This window comes from Mus caroli, unplaced genomic scaffold (genome assembly GCF_978045245.1).
Source record: "Mus caroli unplaced genomic scaffold, Mus_caroli_1 scaffold_11, whole genome shotgun sequence".
Lineage (NCBI taxonomy): Eukaryota > Metazoa > Chordata > Mammalia > Rodentia > Muridae > Mus > Mus caroli.
In genome coordinates this window covers 34289645-34315606 of record NW_028227266.1, presented here as the reverse complement: position 1 = coordinate 34315606, position 25962 = coordinate 34289645, and the positions used below count along the sequence as shown (strand labels likewise).

General features: G+C 44.4%; 1 protein-coding gene across 5 annotated transcripts in view; it reads left to right on the top strand.

Moving 5' to 3' along the window:
* Pknox2 (PBX/knotted 1 homeobox 2) overlaps positions 1-25962 on the top strand; it is a 259179-nt gene that overhangs the window by 58688 nt on the left and 174529 nt on the right. For all 5 annotated transcript variants that reach the window (XM_029481800.2, XM_085844523.1, XM_021173027.3 and 2 more), the window contains exon 2: positions 6811-6880. The gene's annotated coding sequence lies outside the window, so the exon portion shown is untranslated. The remainder of the gene's footprint in view (positions 1-6810; positions 6881-25962) is intronic.

Below are 25962 nucleotides of genomic sequence, written 5' to 3'. Positions count from 1 at the left end.
CTCCACAGGCAGCAGCAGTTACTCCAGATACCTGGCTCTGTAACAAAAAGAGACCTCCAGGGGTACCTTCTTTCTTTCTAGGCAACACACAGCAGGACCTGTGCCCATTTTAGGGGTGACTGATCCCTAATGCCATTTAGTGGACATTCAGGATTGAAGTGGCTAAGTCATCCTATTCTTTTTACCTGAAATGTGAGAAATCCACATTTTAAAAACGTGGAATTTCCCAAATGTTTCAGTGTTGCCAGAATTCAGAAAAAATAATAGATACCGAATCTTGGAATATTTTTTTTTTTTTTTTTTTTTTTTTTTTTTTTTAAGATTTATTTATTATATGTAAGTACACTGTAGCTGTCTTCAGACACTCCAGAAGAGGGCGCCAGATCTTGTTACGGATGGTTGTGAGCCACCATGTGGTTGCTGGGATTTGAACTCTGGACCTTCGGAAGAGCAGTCGGGTGCTCTTACCCACTGAGCCATCTCACCAGCCCGGAATATTTTTAAAGAGGGGTGAATGTGATCTCATTTGTGTTCCAAAAGGATCTCTAGGAGTAGGAAGGAGGTGGGTGGATGGGCAAGATCAGGGTGAGTCTGGAACCAGGAGGCCAACTGGACAAGTAAGACATGGTATGAACAGAGGGACTACCCTGACTGATGGAGGTAGCAGACTTTCAGTGTTGTCTTTGCACTGCAGAAGACATCTCTAGGGTCAGGGCAATGTATCCTGAGAGTCGGCCTTCTACTGGTTCAACTCTGCAAAGGTCAGACTGGTCTGTGAGCCACATGGCTCAGTATGTGTGAACCTGCCTTCTGGGCTCAGAGAGCAAATCATAGACTTCCACCCACTGTTCAGAGAGTCAGAGCATCTCTTCTATTTACATTAGTGATTAGGGTTAGGCTACCAAAGCTAAGATTCTATATAGGGCTTCAGAGTCATACCTACACTGAAATTACAGGCTCAAGATTAGATGTTCGGAATGTGACCCAGGAACCACATGCAGATCCTTTGCAACCAGCTGCTTGTGGAAGTAGAATCTATATCTGCTAGGCTTACAGGAAAGTCATCAATGTCCTCAATGCCAATGAGCAAGAATTTCTAGCCCTGTTTATTTAGTGAGAAGTAATGATAATGTTTGACCACTCAGCTATATAGAACCTGCTGGTCAGGAGCTACAGTGCTTCAATGGCAATCTCATAGGGCAAATATAAACAATTGCAAATTATTATCCAGACAGGTGGAACAGCGTAGGGACTCTACAACAGTGGTACACGGGATGTGCCATCTATAGTCACTGAAGTAAATAGATATCCTTCACGAACGCCTTGTCCAACTCAGGATATCACTCAGTTGCTTCCCTTTTGGGAGGTTTGCTCATATGCTAAAGGAGTTTTTCAGAGAAGATGATCATCCAGGGAAACAGTTGACACCGGAGAAGGGTGTCTCACAGATCTGATCTCAAAGGTATGGCTTGGGCAAGAACAGAAAAGTTTTGGACAGTCAGATGGATACAGACAGCCCAGTCTTCGCCATGCACCTGCCTTTTTCCCACTCAGTTGCTTACAGTCTCTTTTAGGCACTGAATAACATCAATAATCCGATTAAGTTATTAATATAGTTCAAGTTGTTCAGTAAGTGTGATGCATTATCTCAGTTGTTGTTTCCAGTGTCTTCTTCCTCTTAGAGAGGTGAAAATTGAGATGGAGAGAGAGACTATGATCAAAAGATTAATGGGTCCCAGCTAGAAACCAACGTATCTGAACCCCAAGTCTTTGCTCTTAGTCACAATTACATTATGAGACCCTTTAGGAAGAGATTAAGCACTTTCCCTGGAAACTAATCAGGACCATATCAGATGTTGGGGAACTTTGTTTTAAGGATTGCCTAGCCTAACTTTGTCATTTTCTAGTAAGAAAATTGAGGCATAAAGTCGTTAATGGTTCTTCTCCAAGATGAAATGATAAGATAATTACAGAGTCAGAGCATGAATCCACACATCTGGCTGGTACCCCTTGACATAGCACTGTCTGTATTGGACCGTGGTTGTTTACAACAACATCATTTCCCCCATCCTTCTAACTTACCTGGGTGTGCCTCACAGCTGGCTGCACAGCTGTCTAAGGATGCAAAGTCAAGTTCTGGAAGTCCTCCCGGGGAAGCTTTCTTCTATCTTTTCTCATTTCTTTTCCAAACAAACCCGACCATCCAATCACTCCCTTTATTTACCATTTTGCATATTCCTTCATGTCTATAAATGTGAGTGGTCAATTTCATTTATGATTCCATATCACATTCAGAGTGAAGAAGATAGCCTGAAATCCTAATTCTTGTCATATTGCTGCATGGCTCCATGCCTTTGATGTAGGGTTTCCCTACTGAGATCACATAGTGGTGTCTTTTGGAAGGCTCCAACATATCAATCCCATGGATGTATGCATGATGCGTCTTTGTTGATTTGTAGTAAAAAACAAAAGATAAGAACAACATGGAGAAGTTGCACGTGCATAAGTGTGTATGTATGTGTGTGAGAGAGGGAGGAGGGAAGAAGGGAGGGAGGACAGAGAGACGGGGAGGGGAGAGAGAGAGAGAGAGAGAGAGAGAGAATGCCCTCATCACTAACCCAGATATCTCCAATTGATAGCCAGTTGTAAATAAAAATTTAGTCTTCTCCAAGAGGGTCTCACTGGGGAAACAAACTACTCTTAAGGGTAGACTACATGTTCAGCAGTAAATGGCCAGCAGAAAATGAAGTCAATGGCACCTTTGAATGTTTTGTCTCATAATGTTATGTCAAGAATTTTACTTCTTTTCTTTCCTTTATGTTTAAAAATTATCTTATTTTTATTTTATTTACATATATATTTACATTTTTTTTCTTCCTTCTTTTTACTCCATGGGTCTTCTGTGTGTGCATGCATGTGTGCATGCGCATGTGCACACACCCCCATACACACATCTATCTCTATCTCTATCTCTCTATATCTATCTAATCTGTGTGTGTTAGTTTTGTTTTATTTAATTATATTACATTTTATTATTATTCCTTAAAAACATGTTTATTTTCTTTTTCTTTTTTAATATATTAAATCCCCTGGCTGTTTTGAGAGGCTTGATAGAGGAACTGGGAATAGAACTCCTGTCCTCTAGAAAAACAGAAAGTGTTCTTCACCACTGAACCACCTCTTCAGCTCCTTTCCTGTTTGTTTTCTAATGAAAGACAGAAGGGGTGGACCTGAATAGGAGGGAAGGGGAGGAGGAGCTGGGAGGAGAAGAGGGAGGAGAAAACCATAATCAGGATATAGTATGTGATTTTCAATAGGAGCAGAGGTAGGGGGAAGAAATAAGTAGAGTTAAGAGGAAAGAAGGAAAGAAAGAAAGTTAGAGAGAGAAAGAAACAGAGAGCCAGATGAGAAATAGACAGCTGGAGACAGAAACAGAGATGACAGATGGAAATGAGGGGGAAAAGAGAGTGACTTGAAGCATTTGTGTCAATTCTTGGAGAATGTAACACAATGTGCTTTGATCATGTCCGCCCCTCAACCTGTCACATCTGTCTCTTTACCTCCACCTCCCCACTGCTTCTCTACTTCCCCCACAGAGTTTAGTTTGTGTTGCCCTTCTTCTCTTGGGAGCAAGGCATGCCCTGGAGTGTGGTCAGTCTCCGGGGTCACACCACTACACAAAGGTGACTCTTCTTCCCCCAGAAGCTATCAAATGCCAACAGTTCCTCAGCTAGGAATGGGGTTTCATGCCTATCTTCCTCTCTCCATGCTTAGATTTTGTTTGGCTGAAGCTTGTCTCAGGTCTTGTCTACACTGTCACAATTCCCGTGAGTTCAAATGTGCAACTGCCCGGTTTGAGAGGATATGATTTTGATGATATTTTAATCATCAATTCAATGAGTGACCCTTAGTTGTAAGACATTTGCTCTCCTTTTGTAGGTTGGATTGTGCTATAAGATGATGCTGAAAGATGGCTTGATTAATATTTTATCAAAATAAGAATTATCAGAGCTTTTATGACCTGAGTTCAGATCCCATCACTTACATAACTCCCCAGCTGCTGTGATCTTGCATGAGCCTGTAATCACAGTGTTGGGGAGCCGGGGTTGCTAGGGGGTGTGGAGAAAGGGGATGCTAAGGCTTGCTGACTACCAGCCTAGTCAAAAGACACAAGCTCCAGGTTCAGTGGGAAACTCTGATTCAAAGGAATAAGGTTCAGAGTAATAGAGGAAGGTACCTAAAGTTCTCCTCTGGCTTCTGCATTTGTGAATAACTGCATACACACACACACACACTACCCATACACATACAGTAAGTAGAAATGTCATTTTAAACATACTGTCTGTCTTACTCTGTCTCTATCTCACTCTGTCTCTGTCTCTCTCACTCACTCTGTCTCTCTGTCTCTGTCTGTCTGTCTCTGTCTCTGTCTCTGTCTCTCTGTCTCTGTCTCTCTCTCTCTCTCTCTCTCTCACACACACACACACACACAAATATGTGTGTGTTCTTTTTTATTTTGCTGATGGCTGAAGGCCAAATCTGGGACACCATTCCTTGGCACAGCTTTCCATCTAGTGCAGGAAGCTCCTTCAGGACTATGAGTCACTATTTGGATTGAAGCCTTATTCACTCTGAGTGTTTCTCATTATTAGAGAATCCCTTGTAATGCGAAGACTAGCTTCCCCTAGAATCTTTGATTAGTCTTGAGCTTGCCTTCTAGAATAATGTAGTCTCTCTTTTGTGGTTTCTTTATGTATTTGGATGTCTATTCTGAGGACAGTGGGCCAGGCGGCTTTAGGCAATGGTGTCCTAACTCTGTCACCAGTGGGTACTAAGAAGGACATAAGGCAGATATAGGTCTGATTTCTTCTTCTGTGTCTTCTTCCTACTGAGAAGAATGCAATAATACCTGGTACTCAGTGAGTGCTTGCTTTGTATGGGACACTATTCTAACATGCCTTGGGTGTATGGCACCCCACAATCCTCCCACCAACTCTCAGAACTGGAGATTTAATTAGTCCTAGTTTAAAGATGAAAAACTAAGGCACAAAGGGGTTTGGGAACTTACCCATAGTCAAGTTTGGATTGAACCATGAACACCACGATACCAGAGCCCTCCCTTGTGTTTATTAGACTTTTTCTCCCCTCTCTTTTACTCATTGATGTCAAAGTTCTTAAAATATGAGGGCATTACAGCATACAGAACTAATATGACCTGGTAAGTCCAGGGACATCATCAGTGCCTCAGCCAAGACACTGTATGGCTATTAAGATCACATTTAACAAGTTTGGCAGCATCCAGAACTTATCCCGAGATTGCACTGAACTCAGATGACCCACGGTTTTTCTGTTGTTGTTTTTCAAGCTAGTTCAATCCATTCTGGTTCTGCAATTGATTTTTTTTTTTTTAGTATAAGAGCTAGGTTTTGTGTATATATACTTGTCAAATCATTTTCTACAGTTACTTCAAGAAAATGGATTTGCATGTGGACATAAAGTATAATTTGATAGTCTCAAGTAATGAGATTGTGGACAAATTTCCTTGTGACTTTCAAAATTATTTAATTTGTGGTTGTCATGATGTTGGTGTGTAAGAAATAAAAGCTGGTGATGGAAAAATGAACATTCCAGTTTAGGCCATCTTTATTATTATTATTATCTTGTTCAGTGCTTTATAGCAATCTGGATGCTGATCCTCGAGCACAGCAGCTTCCCTTCTTGACTTAGTATCATGTGCAAATGAAAAGACAGAGATATCCTCTAAGTTGTTGGTGTCTCAAGTGGACAGACCCAAAGGGCAGGGAGAGAGCACATTGCCTCATCAAATACACTCTAGAGCAGTGTTTCTCAACCTCTCTAATCCTGTGACATTTTAATATAAAATAGTAAAATATAAATATTTAATAAAGTATTATAAATTATAAAATTATGAATAATAAGTTATTTTAACATTTGAATAAAATATAGATTTACTAAAACAGTAAAATATAAAAATCCTTGTGTTGTGGTGACCCTGAAAGATAAAGTTATTTTTAAGTAAGGTGGTGGCAACATTTTAAACACAGGACCTATTCCTGGGTATTCAATGCATCTAGATCATGGAGTAGACGCCTGATAATTGTATGCCTCTATTTTTTTTAAAGTCTTACCCCAAAAAGAAAAGAAAAACATGCCTTTTATTTTTCTAAATTGTCTTTATCGTTCTTTTTCATGCACAGTTTTCTTTCTACCCCCTCTGGACTTTTCACCTTAAGTTCCTCCTGTTTAGGAAAGGGGAAATGATATGATTATATTATAATCTCAAAACTTTTAAAAATGAAAAAAAAAAAGTTCTTCCTGTCGCAAGACTTTTATCTTCTTACCACGAACAATGGAGTCAGTTTTGTTTGCTTGTGTTGTGCAGACTTCCTTGCCCACACTTTCATAGGGCTCTCAGCTCTGTTCCTCTGTACAGGGTCTTTCACCCGGTGGAAAGTTCCAGTCAGTGGCTGTTCCTTTGGACAGGTTGGGGCACTCAATCACCAAGAAGTTTGTTTGGTTTTTTCCTCCTGGCATTTTTGTAGGGAAGGGGTTGAAGAATCAGAAGAAATGAGGTGTGGTGGAGGGGAGCGTGGTCCTGTCTGCCCTGACTCACTTGTAGAAGACAGTACTCACTGTCTACCTGAAATCTTCTCTAGGAAGCTTTTCCCCTGCTGGCCCCAGCTTTGCTGTTTAAGTAGTTTCATCCCTGGCTCTACCCCATGCCCACCCTGCTTCTCAACCTCAGAATTTTACTCAGTCTATAAAGATGTTTCCTTTTTTTTTTGGCAGGTGAACCTGGAAGAAGACTTTAAGGGGTTCTGGTTCTCCATGCTGCTCACTAGAAAAGAAGCCCTGAACTGTAAGTAACTTTGTTTGGCATTTCCATGCTGACCCCATACGGTTATGGGTTCAGGACCAGCCCCAAGCCTGATCTCTAACTGCTACCCATCGCAGAAGAGACACACTGAACAGTGAACTAGTGAGAATGTAAAATACGGTGGGACTGTAATTAGATTATGTCTGAATGTGACGATGATGAAGCTCTGTAATATGACACGCTACTTAATTAGACTGTACTGGTTGGACATAAAGGTGGATTTGATATGTTAGATGTGTTGTGAGTGCCAGGGAAGGGAGTGTTTGGTTTGTAAGGCCAACCTGATCCTTGGCCACTTCAGTCGGTGGTTTGAGCAGGGGTGCAGGGAAAGAAAGAGTGGATGACTTCGGGCCCCAATCTGGGCCATGTTCATAGCCGGTACTTTCTTTTGTATTTGGTTATTTCTGTGGATGTGCGAAAGGAGGGAAAGGAAATACTGCTGATCCATTCCTTCAGCGCTGTAATGGTTCCAAATCATTTGAGGCTGACAGGTTCAGTGTTGGCGCTCCCCCCTCCCAATACCTGGCATCAGTTTGCCCACCTGTAGGACCTGGCCAAAGTTCAGGCTTCTCTGCATAGTACTTCTTGGTAACTCCAGCTCAATGTGACCTCTCTCTTCTGGTATTCTGCGGAACCGCCTCTCTGCCCGCATCTCTGGCTTGTGCTTCCTCCAGCAGGGCATGAGGTCCAGCGGCGCAGGTCTGGGACTCACCTTCTACCTAGTTGATAAATGTTAGCAAGCATGTGACCGGGTTACCCAGGGCCAGCATAAAGACTTCTCTTTTTTTGCCTCAGAGGCTGAGGCTTGAGGAACTACTGCTGCGACTTTGATAGTACATTGGCTTTCAACCAGTTCATGGAATTATAAATGATTAACCGTTATCAGTGCACATCTTCACCTCTGTGTAAAAATAGATTGACTGTAATGAGTGTTTGAATAAATCATAAGAATGGCCGCCTTGCGATCGGCTAACATCCTGCCTATGGCTGCCCGGTGAGTGAGCAGGGCGCCGGTCCTCTGCCTAATGGCCTGCAATTCAGTGCTGGTTGCCTGAGTGAGTGATTGACGGGCCTCAGCTCCCAGGGCACCTCCTCTCAAGCCCTGGCTCTAGAGTGGAAGAATCCCCAGGCTGAAGGTATGGGGAAGGGTGCTTTTGTCCATCCTGTTCCAGGAAAGCCTAGAACGGAGGATAAGGGTGTGGGCGCGAGTGTGGGTCAGAGCAACTGGATAATGACCTCTGCGAGAATCAATGTCTTCTCATAGCGGAGGTTACTGGGACCTCATAAGTCAAGACATGTTTAAGGAACAAGCTGAGCGTGAACTTCGATGAGAGCTGAGAGAGGGAGAGAAATTGGTCTGAATCTTCCTTCACCATTGTGTAAGGAAATCTGGCATTCTGAGCACGGCTCAAGTAAACTCCCTCATAGGGACACTCTTGGACCTCCAGTGAGAACCCAAGGGCAGACCCAGGGCTCTCGGTTGGGCAGGTGTCAAAGGTTTTTCAGGTAGTAGTTGCCAAAGCCACCTCAGGTGTGAGGATTGTGCTCTTTGAAGAGGGAGGCAGAAGATGAGAGGCCCAGAGTGACAGGGACAAGATCAACAGGAAAGAGACAGAAAGTCTGAAGCTTCAGAGGGAATTCAGGGGAATCCAATGATTGATGCTGAGTTTTCTGGAAACAATACACAGTCGTGTTTCATTTTAGTGGTGTCTTATTAGGCTGTGTAACAAACTGACCTCCAACACACAGAAGATGAGTGCTAATTCTGCCCATAGACTGTGTGAGTCAGGAATTTATGGTGAAGGCAGCCTGTCTCTGTCAACCGGGTATGGGATTTCAGTTAAGGCAACTCAGAGCTGAATGGTGGAATCACCCAAGGCTTATTCACTCAAAATTCTGAGCCTTGATTCTAGCTCTTGACTGAGACCTGTCGGTCAGAACTTCATGGCATTTCCATGTGGTCTGGGCTTCCTTACAATATGGCTGCCAAATTCTAAGGGGAAGCAGCCTGAGGGAGAGCAAAAGTCATGGGGAACCTTTATTGCCTTTCATGACTTGCTCCATAAAGTCAAGTAGCACCAACAAACTTCCTCCTGTCCATCAGAGCAGGTACAAAGGTCTACAATCCTCACTGCCTCTCAACAGTATCAGCATCCGCCTAAAAGAAGAGCCAAGGGTGATGGCAGGGTGGTGGTGCTGGTGGTGTGTGTGTGTGTGTAAATGTCTTTAGGCATCCCTTTGTATTTACAGGGAATGGTTCTGGACCCTTTGCAGAGCCCCAAATCTGAAGATGCAGATACTGGCAGGCATAATACGTACAAATAGCCTATGCACGTCCTCCCACATACTTGAAATCATCTTTAGATTATTTACAAGACTGAACACAATGTAAATGCTGCGTGAATAGTTGCCAATACTATGTTGCTTATGAAATAACAGGAATCAAAACAATGCTTGTACTTCCTTCTTCCTTACAGATACTTTATTTATCAAATATTTCCTATCTTTGATTAACTGGATTTGCAATATAACCTATAGATATGGAAGCCATTGTATGCTGTTGTTCTCATCTTTGAAGACCGCAACCTACTGGAGCCGCTACTGGCCTGGTACAATTGACCTTACCTATTTCCTCAGAACAATTGAAATTGACCCTTCCTGGGGGAAAGATGTGTTCTGTACAGTCTGAGAATGATCTATGATTGCTGTACTTTCAGTTTTGAATGAAAGAGTTTATTAAGTAGATAACAAACAAAAGATAAAAGAATAAATAGTGAGTAGCCATAGAAGCAGCAGACGGCAAAAATATTATCAAAACAGGTGGTAGAGGTAATCAGAATATCCCAACTGAGAGCACAAACAAAAGGTGATATCATCAAGTTAGGGCTTATAAACATCTGGTAGAAACTGGACAAGTCCCATTGAGGCAGCCAGCTGGAGCTCACAGCTGAGAGAGCCCTGTACAGAGCAGAGTCCTCTCGAGTGAGACTTTAAATAAAAGAACAAATAACAGCAGGAAAATGGCATCATCAAATCAGTTACACTTACAGTCATCCAGAAGAAACCAGCCTGGGAAGTTGAGGCAGCCCCCAGTTGCAGTTTCCATCTATGGGTTAACTTCTTGAAGCTAAATTTCTGGCCTCCTGTTCCCACCGGAGGCATCTTTTACATTATGGGATAAGCAGTAGTAACCTTGGTTGGAAATGGTTTATCTTCGGGCTCTTCTGTTTTTAACACCCTTAGCTACTTACTGGTTGTTGGTTTGTTTGTTTGTTTGTTTGTTTGTTTGTTTTTTCCTTTCTGTCTCAGAAGCTCAAGGTCAGCCTGCCTTAGGACTTATGTTTAGGAGACATAAGCATGCCTGGATTTGAAGTGGGCTGAGGGGAACCTTGCTTCCAAGTCAGCATCTTAGGGTGCTTAAACAAGACCTGATGATTTACCAACATAACATGCATTACACCCTGAAAAGAAACCTTAGCCTGTAAACCTTTCAAAGCCAAACTCAGCCCCTTCCCAGGAAGGGTGTGGTAGTACTAGCAGGCTCTGTGCTGGGAGAAACTGTAATGTCATGGCCCATACCAGGGAGAGTAAACCCAGTATATAATTTATAACCCGTAGCTTGGAATCTTAGATTTAGAGTCTAGACCTGTAAACAAGGACTCTGTAAGCCTGGACCCCCTGCTCATGCCAAGGCTTCCCACATCTCCAATGTCATGGCTGCCAAGGTTGGGGTAGGTTCCAGGTAAATCTTAGAGCTTAGGAGAATCCGAGGGACTTGATGGGGTTGAAGAATTCTGCAAATCAACCTCTCCCTGGTCTCTTCAACTCCTCTGCTAGTCTCTTTTTCCTCTATCACTCATTCTGGTCTGGGAGCCTCACTCTTTTTTATTTATTTATTTATTTATTTAATTTCATTATTATTATTTTGGGGGTAGGTTCAAGACAGGGTTTCTCTGTAGAGCGCTGGCTGTCCTGGACCTCACTCTGTAGACCAGGCTGGCCTCGAACTCAGAAATCCGCCTGCCTCTGCCTCCCAAGTGCTGGGATTAAAGGCGAGCCTCACTCTTAAGAGGACTACTCACTTCTCCTTTCCCATGCCTGATAAAGGTGCTGCTAAATTTTGAAGAGAATCTGGATGCTCTGCTTCTTAACTGTAACTTAAGAGATAAAAATGAATCCCAAGTCACCAAAGAGTTGAAACAGAGCTAGTCCATCTGACAAAGGCTGGCCCTTAGGAATGGCTGGTACCAGGGGCCAGGCAGAGAAGAGGGGTACTCGGTGAAAAGGCTTTCTTCCTTGTGAAGTCAAATTTAATATTAGTAAGCAACATTTGCTGAGTGTTTACTGGGCACTATGCTAAGCCCTTGGGATCCATTTTCTCACTTCACCCTGTTATGGGATTCTGTTATTAGCTCTGTATGTACAAAGAAAAGAAGACCCAGAGGACAAGGGAAGTACCACAGGAAGGAAGTCTATGGAACAGTTGAAATTCAACTATCATCAAGACTTGAACTGCTTCATTATTTGGTCAATGCATATTGTACGCATGTATAGATAATCACTGAATCCCCTTTATTGTGCATAATTATTATGTTAATAAAATCTAATTAATTTAAAAGAATCTAATTTAATAATAAAATCTAATTTAAAAGAAAGAGTTCAGGGCCAACCTGGTCTACAGAACAAGTTCCAAGATCGCCAGGGATACTCAGAGAAACCCTGTCTCAGAACCTCCCCTCTCCTCTCCAAAAGAAAGAGTCTCAGTTTATTCTCCTCAAACAAGAAAATGTCTGATATCATCATCCCCAGCGTTGCCTTTAGCACTCAGATTCTGGGACTCGCTTAGGCAGAGTTAAAGTGGGCCTACTTATGAAGATGGTTTGACATAAAAGTATGGGATAATTTCCTCTGTTTTTATTCTCTCATGGAATTTAGGTCAGGAAACTTGTTAAATTTGAGCAGCTAAAGGTATCACATTGTATTCACTTCCTAGGACTACTGTGGGGCAAACCAATTGTGAATACTCATTCCTGGCACATGGTGCTCAATGGTGATTTTGCCATTCATTTGTCCAGTGAATTAAAAAAAAAAATTAGAAAGACTAGAAAGAAAGAAGCTACGGAGAAAGATCATTCCTTTCTGTTGCTTCGGTGAGATTGTCAAGAATCTTGCCTTTAACTGTACTTGCCATAAAGTTCACTCATAAACTATTGATATTTTAATAATACACATTAGCATCTTGCCCTTTGACAAATGAATATTGAATGAGCAATAAAGAGGCAAAAGAGTATCCAGGTACACTGCTTCGGAGAAGTCAGAGTGCTGGGTGGTTGTCCACGGGAGTACTGCACTTCCAGACCTTGGGACTCACCCCTCTCTCCAAGGACTCTCAGAGTGGCCTCTTCAGGGAACTCAGACTCCATCCACAACAGCCAAGTCAGAGCCAGGTTTTTGCACTCCCTCTTTCTCTTCCCCTCAGCTGGAGAAAAGGAAAGGTTAACACAGAGCTGATAGGAATTGATTTTAATCCTCTGTGAAGTACCTGGCTCCGGCCTCGCTTTGGTTTTACTTAAAGGTGCAGTTTCACCTTCTTATGTTTTTTGTTCTCTGAAATCACAAGTCTGCAGCAAACTGGGCACAGTAGTACTTTAGTCTCAATCACTGAGGCAGCAGCAGGCAGAGCTTTGTGTTTCTGAGGTCAGTCTGGCCTACATAGCTAGTTCCAGGCCAGGGATGATAACATACAGAGACCTTCTCCTCCAAATTAAAAGAATATATTATTAATAATATTAATACTACTACTACTACTGCTGCTGCTGCTAATAAAGAAATCTCAGACATACCTACTACTACTACTAAGAAATATCAGCCAAGATATGTGTGTGTGTGTGTGTGTGTAGAGGGATGTTATGGGTAGTGCGCTGATCAAGCTTGTAAGAGAGAGTTCCCTGCCTGGTCCTTTCAGCATCTGTCTCCAGCCCTACTGTCTTGGTCTCCCATGTCTTATGGCCTTCTGTGGACTGGAATGTACAGGGAGCAGAGATGGGCTTTGCCTAGGTCCAGCTTAATTGGTGTGATTTAATGGCGTTTTGGCAGATTCAGATTTATATGGCTTTCTGAGCTGCAAATCTGCTTTCTAAATGTAGAATTTTTTGTGGAGTGGTAAAAAATAATGGCTGTTCTGTGATTCCTGCCTCCCAAGCTAGGAGATTGCAATTTACATTATGCAAATAGACATTATGCAATCAAGGCACTTTAGCGGGAATCTGGCAGCAGAGAGGCCGCTGATGAGATGCCGAGGTCTGCAGCCCTAACCGGAGGGGCCCTGGGAAGAGCAGAGATGAAGTGGAGAGGAGATGGGCTAGGCAGGCAGGGGAGGAGGCCTGCCTCTGTTCCCCTCTGGTCCACGGAGGCAGAGTGGAGCCTGCCCGGAGATGAACGCAACTCGAGAGCTGCCAAAGCGACTCTCTCAATTAATGGCTTTGTTTAATCATACCCCCTGTCCAGAAGAGTATTGTCTTACGGATAATTTCGTTTGCCTAACGAGATTTTGCTAATTAAATCTCCTTTCAGTTGGTGTGACTATGCCTGCAGGAGAGGGGGCTATTTGGAGTCTTCTCCATAAACCTTTTTGGAGAGGGGTTTAGGAAAGAGAGTTGGGGGAGGGGAAGGAAAAGACAAGAAGGGAAGGAGACCCTGTCCTGCTGGGAGCAGCTTTGAACAGGGTTTGGAAACTCCCGCCCTACTCTTACCCACAGAAATGCAGTCGCTCACAAATCCGGGCACCCGGCAAAACTGCTCTTCTCTTCTCCACTTCATCTGACATCTTCACTAATACAATAGCCACTCTCAACGTCTTCCCAGATCCTCAGGGAGAACTTTGAACCTCGGAAGGAGGTTTCCAAGGACTTCCAAGTGCTCTTCCCTGCAGGTGCTAGACTTGGCTGGTTGTGGAACCTCTCCTGTGGCCTTCGGTTAGTCAGCCAGTCTGTCTCTTCAAAAAGAAAAACGCGCTCCTAAATTGGCCACTTCTCAAGGGATAATTAATTATATGAATCGAAGAGGAGACCTCCTTGTCAGACTCATTTATCATCAGAGCTGGTCAAGGAGAGACTCTATGTAGTGGAGGCCAGCACTGTGCCCCCATAGCTGGAGCACAATTAGTACTGTGTATAGAGCAGCCTCCCGTATCTGTTCCTTGGTTTTCCCAGTTTCAGCTCTCTGCTGTTGACCACTAGCCAAAAATTATTACCCAGAAATTTTCCATAAGTTTTGAATGATTTTTCTATTGTAATATGTGGTAATAATCTGTAATAAAATCATTATTCTTTTTTATTTAGCTATTTGGGTTTTTTGTGTTTGTTTGTTTTGTTTTGTTTTTTGTTGTTGTTTTCCAGACAGGGTTTCTCTGTGTAGACCTGGCTGTCCTGGAACTCACTCTGTAGTCCAGGCTGGCCTCGAACTCAGAAATCTGCCTGCCTCTGCTTCCCAAGTGCTGGGATTAAAGGCGTGTGCCACCACAGTCCGGCTTAGCTATTGTTAATCTCTTGCTTGATTTATGAATTACACACTAGAACACACACACATATGAGAGAGAGTGAGAGTATTTAGCACCTTCCATGGCTTCAGATAGCTACTGAGAGGCTTGGGGTCTCTTTCCTGTGGATAAGGCAGGGCTACTGTTTGTGATCATGTGACTCCTGTGCTGCACCACTTCTAGGCTTTACACAGATAACTGCCTGAGAGCCAGCTGCTTTGGCCTGGGTGACCATGGTCTGCTTTTCCAGCTTCTTCTCCCACCTTCTCCCCACCACGCTACCATCTACCTCAGGGGTGGCATATTCCTGCCACAAGGTCCCAGGTAGCAGACCCATGCAGGTCCCCTCAGTGCTCTGTGCTTCTGCCTGGCTGCTTTGTCACTTGCTGCTTCTCTGTGTAGAATTTCTTTATCCAACGCTTCTTCTGCTCCTGCTGTAGCAGTTCCTCTGTGGCTGCCTCCTCTGGGTCTTGCTTGCTTCCACCCCTCTGCTCTGTCTGCTCTCCTGTCTTTCCCTGTAGGTAACCGCAGGCCCTCGTACACATTACTCACATTAAGCACTAAATCTCATGCTTCCTTAACCCTAGCTTCTACAGCCATGCCTGGCTGGAACAGCAAGGTGAGTTGATTGAGAGGAGAGATGTGATGGATGAGTAAACCCCAGCAGCAGGAAAGGGATGATGGCGGTCCCCTGTCCCTCAGCACCTGTATGTCGCAGGTCAAAATGGTGCTTTCTTCTGTGTCCTCTTCTAAGCACTGGCCCTTGTGCTGGAGGTGCCAATGCCCCATCTCACACATGTTCACATGAGCCCTATAATGTGTGAATTACTTCAGCTGGGCAACCTGCAGCTCCTCTGTCCTCATAAAGGGGCAGGTGCATGGGGACGTCAGCAGGAGCTACCTGTGAAGACTCCTGTGCTTTCTCCCCTCCTCACCTCTTCACTCCAGCTGCCCATCACCCACTCACTCAGCCACCCTACCTAACCGGTTGCACACCGCCTCGGAAGTGTGAACTCTGCTATTCCTGAGAACACTAGAGCTCAGACATGTGTCAACCACTCACTATGCCTATGGGCTCTGTCTATGTGTGCTGGTGCTTCTGGGAGCACAGGACCCAAGGTGTATTCTTGTCTGCTGCTTTGGACTGTTTTGGACTATTGCCCAACCAGGAGTTGTGCTATTGGGAGTAAAAGTCTGTTCTGTGTTAGGTAGGGTTAGCCTGGGGAAACTGGCTCAGATTTTCATGTGTGATAAATGTGAATGAATGGAATTCCAGTGTGTGTGTGTGTGTGTGTGTGTGTGTGTGTGTGTGTGTGTGTGTATGTGTTGTTTTTAGTTCCTGGGTTTTGGTGCTTGTTGTCTTTTACTCCGGAGATATCTCTGGGAGGCTGTTTCTTCATTTAAGTTTGCATTTAGCTGATCTTGCTGACTGTGCTGAGGTCTGAGTCTGTCATGCTTCTAGGTACTGGGCAAGTGTGCCAATGAAGGTTTGAACCTGTGCGCACTTAGGTGTCAGGTAGGCTGGGTTTGAATTCTGCTTCTGTTGTGTTCTTAGCTGAGCTCTTGTGATTTGATTCTCTCACCCAGAAAGCAAGAATAATCAAATTCCCTCATTCTGTCTTCCTGGAAGGCCGTGTGAAGGAATCTTTCTTTTTTTTTTTTTTTTAAGATTTATTTATTTATTATATGTAAGTACACTGTAGCTGTCTTCAGACACTCCAGAAGAGGGAGTCAGATCTCCTTAAGGATGGTTGTGAGCCACCATGTGGTTGTTGGGATTTGAACTCCAGACCTTCAGAAGAGCAGTTGGGTGCTCTTACCCACTGAGCCATCTCACCAGCCCCGTGTGAAGGAATCTAAGAGACATGCGAAAGTGTTTTATAAACTATAGCACACTGCAGAAGTATAAGAGGTTATTATTTGAATGGTTATTACACTTGAACTGATCATTGTGTTTGAAAATTAGGGATTTTGTTTTCAGGAGTATAAAATCATCCAAGCCTGGTTTGAACTCTGAGACTCACAGAGCAAGGATTAGAACGAATGGCAGATTTACCTGACTGTTGGAACCTTTCTGGACCGAAGCAGCCCAGAGACCTCTGCTGTCTCCCCTGCAGTAGACTGTAACTAAGGTGCAAGGAGGCTGGGGAAAGCAGCCCATCTTCACTGTGCACCTGTCCCCTAAATGAGTTCAAGGCCATTTTTATATTTGTTTTCAGAGTCTCTGCCATTGCCGTGGCTTCTACATAGTGCTGCTTTTGCTAGCAGCGTTCTGTCTGCCAGGAAGGAATGTCTTCCTATTTCCCCCAATGGTCTTTGTGTGTGTGTGTGTGTGTGTGTGTGTGTGTGTGAGTTATGTGAGCACACACACATGTATCCATACATGCATAGAAGATAGAAGTTAATATTAGCTTCCTCAAGTGCTTCTCCACTTTATTCCTCAGGACAAGGTCTCTCGTTGAGGCTGGAGCTCTCAGATTGGTTACACTGGCTGCTTATCAACCTCTAGGGAATCCTCCTGTCTTCATTTCTCCAGTGCACATGCAACCACCTTAGCTTTCCTGTGTGTTCTTGGGATTCCGACTTGGGTCCTCAAGAATTCAGGTCCTCATGCATGTAGGGCAAAGCACGTTATTGAATGATCTCCCTTGCTCTCCACTGGTCTTCAGACCCACTCCTGCCAAACTGCTGGCCCTTCTCTGGCTCCCAAGGTTTATCTACCTCCCTAAGCACTTTCACCATCTGTTAATGCCTGCCTCTTATGCCACAGTGTACAATAAGTCAAATCCCATTCAGGTGAATGCAACTCAGCTAGCTGGGTAGAAGCCTCCACCTTGTAGGTGGGTTCTGTGGATGGGGAGCATCTGTCTACTGCTGACCCCTACAGGTAGGCAGGTGCCCACCTATGAAGGCAGATGCTGCCTCCTTACCCCTGGCTCTTCTAAATTCTCTTAGCAGGGTGGGTCCCAGCTGGGGGAGGATCTGATGGTAGCACTCCCGGAGACCTGGTTCCCTTGCCTTCTTCTCCTTGGTTCAAGGCTTCCTGTCTTCCCCGTGTTCTGGGCCTCTCCCCCAGACCCTCCTACTCCCAGCCCCAGGCAGCCTCTCCAAAGTGCCAGGGGGCTGGGATGCTTTTCATTACCAAATGCACTGAACCTATTTGTGAGTGTTTTGCAAAGTGTTTAATCCAAGGTGTTCCCTCAATTAAATTAGTGCAAACATCTGTGTCCCACATCCACCTCCATTTGCATTCTGTGCCATTTATTACAGCAGGAAATTGGAAGGCACCTTAGGAATACTTAGGACTGAATTAGGCTGGGCTGGGGGAGGCGTCAGGGGGAGGGCCTAGTGCCTCTGAGGTTGGCCCACAAGGCAGATCCCTCTCCGGGCTGGAACTTGAGAGCAGCCAAGTCACTTTCTGGTGCAGGAGATACTGTCTTCTGTAGTGATGACCAGGTCTCCTCGGGGAGACTGGATGAGTTTAATTAATGCCCCTGGTCCCTACCGTAGGCCAAATGTCTGCAGAAACAGGGAGGGCTCACTGCTGTCACTTTTAATTTTGAACCTAATTTTAAAAAGAAGAAGAAGAAGAAGAAGAAGAAGAAGAAGAAGAAGAAGAAGAAGAAGAAGAAGAAGAAGAAGAAGAAGAAGAAAAGAGAGAAAGAAAGAAAGAGAGAAAGAAAGGAAGAAAGAAACTAAAGTGGGGCCGAGAGTTGGCTCAGAGCACTTATTCTTGTGAAGGACCAGAATTTGGATCCCAGCACCCACCTCAGGCACCGGTCATACATGTGGTACACAGGGAAAATATTCATATGAATAAAAGAAATCTATAAATGGCCAACCAGCTGGGTCTGTCCTGGGGAGCCCGTCCCTGTTGGAAGGTGGTGTTTCCTATCATGAAACTGTTTAGCCTTGGTGACTACTGGGCGTGGGCAGCTGCAACTCAAGCCTTATACCATGAAATTCCCATTGCTATTAAATATATCAGGTGCTTTAGGAGTTCTCCTATCATTCTAGTCTAGGACGAGTGGCAGGATTACCTGTACTATAAAAGCCCAGTGTCTGTAGTAACTTTCCCTCCAACCCTGAGACCAGCCTCAGTAAGGTCAGCCATAGGCCCATGGAACCAAGGCTAGAAAGTGGAGCAAACACTAATGCCTGAAAGTTTCCATGACTCCAAAAGCTGTTTTCCAGTGTTCTCAGGATGTCTTTCTCAAATGAAGCTGTTGAAATTGGCTTTGAATTGAGACACTTGCTATTTCTCCTAACTCCTTGACCTACCTACCTAGCCTGGTTGTACTGAAGCCTTGTCTGCTCTTAGGATGGCTTAACTTAGGACTTTCCAAGGACCTGTGAGGGGCAACATTGACTTGTAGCCAGATTACCAGAGGAAACCCTTGGTGTTGGGGAAGAGAGGGGAGAGAGAAAGGCTTAAGGGTCTCTTAAGAGATCTTAGAGGTCCCTGAATTTCTCAGCATAGAGTGGGGAAGCAGGATAAAAGAGGCATTCTCTTGACTGGATGCATAAGAAAGGGACCAAACTGTAACTCTGGGCTCCTAGGTCCCAAGAAGGGCACAGTACCAGGTCTGGTGTGGGAGAGCAGGGATCAGGGTGGGTGTGCCTTTCTGAGATGCAAAATGTAATTTCAGGCTGGACAAGGAACTCCTTAGAGTTTCTGTAGATAAGGATCCTTCTTAGCCAACCTTTACATGCAGACTTCCAGGGCTCAGGGAACAGCTAACAGGTCAGTCCTGGTCCCTGTAGGGAAAGACGCTGAGGTTTCATTTACAGACCTTTGCTGCTAGAAGAACAGCCAAGAGAGTTAGGCTAGTTACTTACTTATAACAATCATACCTTCCTCAGGTTGTCCTGTCATCACAGGGAGAGAGGGCTCAATCCAGGAGCAACAAGTTCCAGATTAAAATCCTGCTCCTCGCTTTCCCTTCTCATCAGATAGAGCATTGTCTTATTTAGCCTTGGTTTCCCATTGAAGAGTAAATGACAACCTCTGAGAGGTATGCTTGGCTCCAGGTTAGAGGTTTAAGAAGTTTCCACCTTCCCTTCTTAGACCTGGGGCCTCAGTTCTGGAAACCGGGAGCATGTGGAAGTGAGGGTGACCACCCTGTTTCAGCTCCCCACCCCCTCCTCTTCTTTCTCCTCTTTCTCATCAAAGGCTTTAATAAATGCACCTCAGCATGTGGCAGTGCCTGGGGCTTTATAAGAATGAATTGCTTATCCCAGCTCTTACTTCAAGAAATGGCAGCCTCCAATCAAAACACATTTACTAAGCATTGTCTGTGTGTAGTACTCAGCTCTGGGTCCAGTGGGTCACCCTAAGAATGGCCACAGCCTCCTCTTATCTCCTCCCAGGAGCCAACAGTCTATACTTTATTTGCAGTTCCCAGATCCCAGAGGGTTTTAGGCTTCTGTGTCTTTTTGAGACTGTTCTTTGCCTACAATGTTCTCCATTCCTTCCATTGACTGGAGAAAACTCAGGTTATCTGTGACCAGGGCCCAGATTACACTGGGCATCCTTCTATAATGTCGTGACAATGGACTTCAGTGCCTAGCTCCTCTCCATTAGATGAGAATACTCACATCTTATTAAAAAGCACCCCCACCTAGGCTGGGAGTGGTGGGTCACACACCTTTAATTCCAACACTTGGGAGGCAGACACAGGCGGATTTCTGAGTTCGAGGCCAGCCTAGTCTTCAAAGTGAGTTCGAGGACAGCCAGGAATACACAGAGAAACCCTGTCTCAAAAAAAGCGCCTCCATCATTACATTGGTACCTGATACATGTTTGTTTTGTTGAGCAACTCCTGAGGCCTCTGCTGGTGAGCTGGATGAGAGGCTGTCAGAGTAGCAGCCTGGATCTCTAGTTTTCAAGAGTGTTGGTTCAAAGAGTCTTTCCTAGCTTCTTTTGTTTGTTTCTTCTTATTTGCTCTCTCCTGCCCAGCCTCAGCATATGGGATCTCCAGATGGATGCAGGATTGGCACAGATGATTGGCCCCCCAGATGATAGTATCCCTTTACCTTGACCAGAAGTCTTTCTTTTTTCCACATGGCCAAAGCTCACTCATCTTCCTAGTCCTGTTGTCATCTCTTCCAGAGAGTTTTAGCTTCTTCTGGAAAAAGTCCAACATTCCCTTCCTAGCCCCTGGTCTGAAACTCCTGGCACAGGCCAGGGTAGCTGCATCCCAGGGTATGCTTGCCCTTTCACACAGAGGGCCATGGCTGGTGACTGATGCTGCTAGCCCTTGCTCCACTTGGCATGGCTCCTGGCACGTTCTGTTTGATGATGCCTGTTTACCTAGTGGAAGAATAAACAAGACCATTACTCCTGGTTTATCTAAGAGGGAGGCATCCAGGTTCTTTGCTCATCCGTGGCTTTGAGTTTTCTGCTCCAAGGTTCTGATGAACCCAGAGGTACATTTAGTTTCAAGGCTGGAAGCCAGATGTTATGGCCTGCAGGAGAAAAATCAAGTGTTGAATTCTGCTTGGTATTCAGAGCAGACTAGAATGACCTTTGTGAATGTGTTCCATGAATCACATCCAATATTGGCAGTGTATTTCATATACATGTGTATATACACTCATATACATAGCTATGTTTATGTTTATTTGTATATATCTTGAGAGTATATTAAACATTTACTGATAGAGTATAGTAATGTTAGAGGACCATGGACTTGAACCAGTGAGCCACTGATTAGGAAAGGAGACCAAAGCCAGTGCCTTCTAGTGTGGTCTTACCTCATGCCTAAAGCCTTGGAGTCTAAATATTTATTTATTTATTTATTTATTTATTTATTTATAGACAAGGTCTCTCTCTATATAGCCTTGGCTAGCCTGGAACTCACTATGCAACCAGGCAGGCCTCAGATTCACAGAGATCTGACTTGCCTCTGCTTCTCAAGCACGGGGACTAAAGATGTCTGCCACCATTGCCTGGCTTACAACCTGAATATTACAAGTTCTTTAAGGAAAGGAAGTTGGGGGTAGGGAGGGGAGGCATCCTCTCCAGTGCCTGGCACATGACAGGTACTCATAGACAAGTGTGGCTGAAATAATATTGATTAAAATTGATTATGACTATTAGACAATCTTTGGAAGCTTTAAAATCTGATTTTAGCCTAATCCTCTGTTGTGTATTCGCAAACAGTCTATTTGTAAATCAGTTGGGAATCGTCATGCAGCATAAATAAACAATGGGATGTATTTTTATTGTCCCTATCCCTGGGAATTCTCACAGGGTCACAGATTTGAGATATTGGGTCTCAAATTTTACTTCTATACTTTTTTTCCCTTCAATCAAACAAGTCATTTTCTTGATGTAAACTTTCAAAAAGGTTCAGAAATTAATGCACAGAGTCATAAACTATGCGTGTACAACAGCCAACATCAGCCCTACTTGACTCTTACCTGTTTGACCAGTCCCAGGCTGCCCATTTCCTCTGCAAATGCTCTAAAGCTCCATCTTTTAGGAAGAGCCAGCCTTCTCTGACAAATGCCAACATTCGGTAGGAGCTACATTGGGCTACACTGGGCAGAGCACCCCTCCATTACAACAAGCTGGGGTATCTATACTCCCTACAGGAAGGAGAGGGGGCTTAGGAAATGATTTTATGTTAACAACACATAGGCTGGGTTGCTAAGCTTAACTTCTGGGTTGAAATTTCAGAACTCAAAAGGAGACCTATCAGATGTGAACCTGTGAGGAACACAGAGCAACAAGAAGGGTCAAGTGCATGCCAAAATGAGAAATCTCAGTTCCAGAAAGCCACCAGCTCAACTGCCCGTGGTTGTGCCACCAAAAAACCAGTAGTGGCAGAGTCAGGCTCTGGCCTGGGTTATCTTTGCTTCTTCTCAGTAGGATGAAGTCCCTTAGCTGTGCTAGGCTGGGCCTGTGCTTTTTGTGCACCCAGATTTCTGGGTCTAGGAGTAGGACACACTGACTCCTCAGCGGACTCTGGACTGTAGGCACCTTCCCTGTCCCTCAACAGATTTCCAGAAGGCCAAGTGGCCTGTAGCCCTTCAAAAGATGGTTGGTGACATGTGACTTCTTCCTTCCTGTACAAGTTGAGCACTTGCCACCCTGCTGTCTGTTTTTCCTTGCTAAGGTTCAGTTCTAATTATGTTGATTTTCTTCATCCCACCCCCTCCTGGAAGCTTATTAGGTTGAATATTTTTATTTATTATCATTTCGCCCAACTCCTGCCAGCATTTCCAATTACTCTCCCCGCTTCCTTGTAATTGTCTTTCTGTAATGGCTCTGAAACAATTGCGCTAAATGAGGTGTCTCCTGCAAGATGAGAGTCTCACTTCATTAAAGGCTAATGTATTCTCAGCTCCAGCTCTGTGGGGCTAGCTTGGAAGGAAGACATTTAAACAGCTTCTTTTATTTTATAGGGAGCAACTTTTCAGCAAAGAAGATGTCTGTGGGGTATATGTGTATGTGTGTGCGTCGCCTGGATTTTAATTTAAAGAAAGTTTATGAAATAGTACAAGTCCCCTTATTGATGAGACTATTGTCAGGTAGCTGCGATTTATGCAGATGCAGTAAGGAGGAAGCTGACAAGGGGCTCTCCATGCAGACGCCCCCTGTCTTTCTGCCAGCCCCACCCCTTCCTCTGTTGCACTCTGCATGCTGGAGTAGCCCCCAAACTTGTTCATCCCTCTATCCTGCCTCTCTACCTCTTGTATTGTGTGCCCAGATTCTGCAGTGGAGATGCTCTTCTGCTCTGCGTTTTTGCAGAATCCAGTCTTTTCAGTTCATAGGTCCCGACTCCATCATTCATTTACTCATTCCTTCACTTGCTCCTTGTCTGTTCATTTGTCCTTTTGTCATCCGTTCAGCATATGCTTATTGCCTACCCTGTTTGAGCTCCATTCAGCGGGGCTATGTCCTTTTGGAAAAATAGAGACAGATGAATGGTAAGCAGGCACCACTGGTACAATATGGTAAGTGCTGTAATCAGGCACGGGCAGACACTCTGTGAGCAGCCAGCAGGGCACCTCAGGAAATCTCAGGGGACCCAAGGAGGCTTCTAGAGACAGGGTGGTCTGGTCTGATACCTGGAGGATGAGGAGTTAGCCAAGTGGCAGGGGGTGGGTGGAATAACTTCAGGCAGAGGGAACTTCATGAATCAAGTGCTGGTTGCCAGAGATAGCCTGGCAGGTGAGAAGAAATGTAAAATTTTCCATCTGGCAGGAACGTTATGGGACAAAGGCTGTAGTGAGAGATGAGGCTAAACATCAAGAAGGGTCTTGAAGGCCATATTCCCCTAGAGACTGGTTGTGGGGCACTGAAGAGCTCTAAGCAGGGGATTAATTGGCCAGCTTTGTGTTTTGGAAAGATTGCTATGATTTCAGTAAGTACAGTGGGCCGGAGAGAGGCAAGCACAGAGGTCAGGAGATCTTGTAGGCAGCTGTTGTAAGAGACCGTAATGACCTGCTGTAGAGACAAGTGTATTAATCTGTAAGATTCCCAGATGGAGCAGAGACAGGCTTGGGAGACAACTGGGCAAATGTGTGAAGCCAGGGCAGGGTGCGACTCATTGAGAAGTCCATGCAGTCTGCAGGTTGTGGGACTCTAGGCTCAAATTCCAGCAGATGCCAGTACCTTGATTACTGTCATCAAAAGCAGCTAAACATTTTTGCCTGTAGGCTCATTGCATGTGAACATTTGCTCCCTCTTTCAAGGGATCTTAGGCTGTTGTTACTCTGGAGAATCTTTCAAAGCACTTCTGGAGTAGTTAGATTTTTTTTTTCACCGCTATGATGAATATCTGAAAAAGATAACTTGAAGTGAGGAAAGATTTGTTTTGCCTCACGGTTTCAGAGATTTCAGTTTATGGTTGGCTGGCTCCGTGGTAATAAGGCAGAACATTATGGAGGAGAGGGTATAACAGAAGAGCTGCTCATATCATGGTGTTGAGAAAGCAAACAAGGCTGGTAAGGTGGTTCAGCGAGTAAGGCGTTTGCCACCATGTCTGGCAACTTGAGTTCAATATCTGGACCTACATGATAAAAAGAAGTACCAATGCATACAGTGCATACGTGACCTCAACAGGCATGCATGGAATGTACACAGGCTGTTCCTTCCCCACCAAAAAAGAAATGGAACAATTTTTTTTCTTTAAAAATAAGCAGAACAAAGAAGAGATTTGGAATGTAGTATAGTCCCCCAGTACATAGTCTTTGTGAATTATTTCTTCTAACCAGTCCCCACCTTCATCATATTTCTATAACATCAACAAATAATAGAGTTTTCAATGTCTTAATCTATCGATTAGATCATAGTTCTCACAATCCAATCTACCTCTTAAAGATTAGATCTACTAGCTGAGGAGCAACCTTCAGTAGACAAAGATTTTAGGGTGATATTTTTCATCCAAGTCATAAGGACTCCTGTGCACTGAGCTGAGCAGGTCTCCTATCAGCTCTGACTCCTGCCCCCAGAGTGTGACCTATGCTGAGACCTCTAGTACTGCCCTAGGAGATGCCAGGCCAGAGGGCTGCCTCTTCCAAAGGAGTTTTTAGTTCAGAAACAAAAAGTAAAAAGGCCCTTCCAGTTCCATTTGGGTTAGAAGGATTTTAGTAGAGCCATCAGTGTCTTTATGCCTCAGGCAATGAGACTAGGTCCTTGGATGCTTGCCATCCACAGTGATGGGAGAGAGTTACAGCCACACCCTTCCATGCTTATCAAGCTAGGCAGCTTTTCATGCATCCACACACATCTCAGTTTGTTCTCCTATCATGTCCAGGTTGTTATAGTGTCTATTATGGAAAAGAGGAAACTGAGGATCAAAAAGAATAAGCAGGCCTCCGGGACACCTGTATTTCCTGCTCAGAATAAAAGGAGGAAGGAGTCTGGCTACATGAGAGCCAGCCTGAGTACTTTTGTACCCCGGAGCAATGACTTGGCTCTGTCCCAGTTTACTGATTCCTCTACTGTCTTCTTTCGGACAGATCCTTCCAGGTTCTATGCAAATGCCACTCCCTCCCTTCCCTAGACACAGCCAGTAGTTCCTTCCTCCTTAGCTCCCAGAATACATATATTGCTCAGTTAGAGTCCTGCTGATTTGCTTCTATTTCTTTGCATGTCTGTCACCTCTACTTTGGATTTTTCAAGGAAGGGATCTTGGCTTCCTCGTTTTTATATCCTGGGCATCCAGCATAGAGGCTGGCACACAGTAGGTTTTCTATGAATAAATAAGTGCTGTCAGGAAGCCCTGGGTACTCAAGAGGAGCCCTAGAGGCCCCAGCAAAACATCCTCAGTTTCTTTTCCTTACTAGGCAGCAAGCTACCAAAATAGGCTTCAGGGTGAATGAATTAATTCCATAGCTCCAGGAGCTTCGTGGTAATAAGGGGGCAGTCACTGGGACCAAAGTCTCTCTGTGTACCCTGGGAAGAAGTGGGGCTGAGGTAAATGTTCCTCTTGGGTGGGAAGACCAAGACATCTTCTGTGCAATGTCTGTCTGGATGTTAATTCTGATGAGCTGCTTATGTAACACCAGGCTC